The sequence below is a fragment of the Xyrauchen texanus genome, chromosome 32 (genome assembly GCF_025860055.1).
Source record: "Xyrauchen texanus isolate HMW12.3.18 chromosome 32, RBS_HiC_50CHRs, whole genome shotgun sequence".
Lineage (NCBI taxonomy): Eukaryota > Metazoa > Chordata > Actinopteri > Cypriniformes > Catostomidae > Xyrauchen > Xyrauchen texanus.
In genome coordinates, this window is record NC_068307.1 from 27,990,118 (window position 1) to 27,990,751 (window position 634).

The window sequence follows — 634 nt, forward strand, 5'->3', positions numbered from 1 at the left end:
GTAAGTCATGGCATCCTCTCATGTTATTTCTTCCTGCATTGCATGTCACATGTTTACAATAGCCTCCTCCGTCAGCAGTGAGGGATTCACATGTGATAAATGTAAGGAATTAGTCAGGATGACGGAGAGGGTCAATGAGTTAGAGACTCACATTCGAACACTAGTGGAGGTCAGTGAGAAAGAGAAGCTGGTAGATACTGTTTCGGATGCGAGTAGTACAGACAGCAACACACACACTTTGGTTTCCGGCTGTAGAGCCCCTGCAGCAGTGCATTTGGGTGATGTCTGAGGCATAATCACTTAGGAAAGAGACACCACTCTCCCATTCCTGTTAGGATTTCCAATCGATTCTCCCCACTCAGTGATACACCCACTGAGAATCATGTTGAAAGAGCCCTTGTTATTGGCGATTCTATTGTAAGGAACGTGGAAATAGAGACTCCAGCCACCATTGTTAATTGCATTTCAGGGGCCAGAGCGTCTGACATCAAATCAAATTTACAAGTGCTGGCTAATGCTAAATGTAGATTTTCTAAAATTGTTATCCATGTCGGCACTTTTTGGGGTGGACCTGACCTGCTAAAGAGAGACGGACTCCATCCCTCCAGGGAAGGTGCCGCACTCCTCTCTAGTA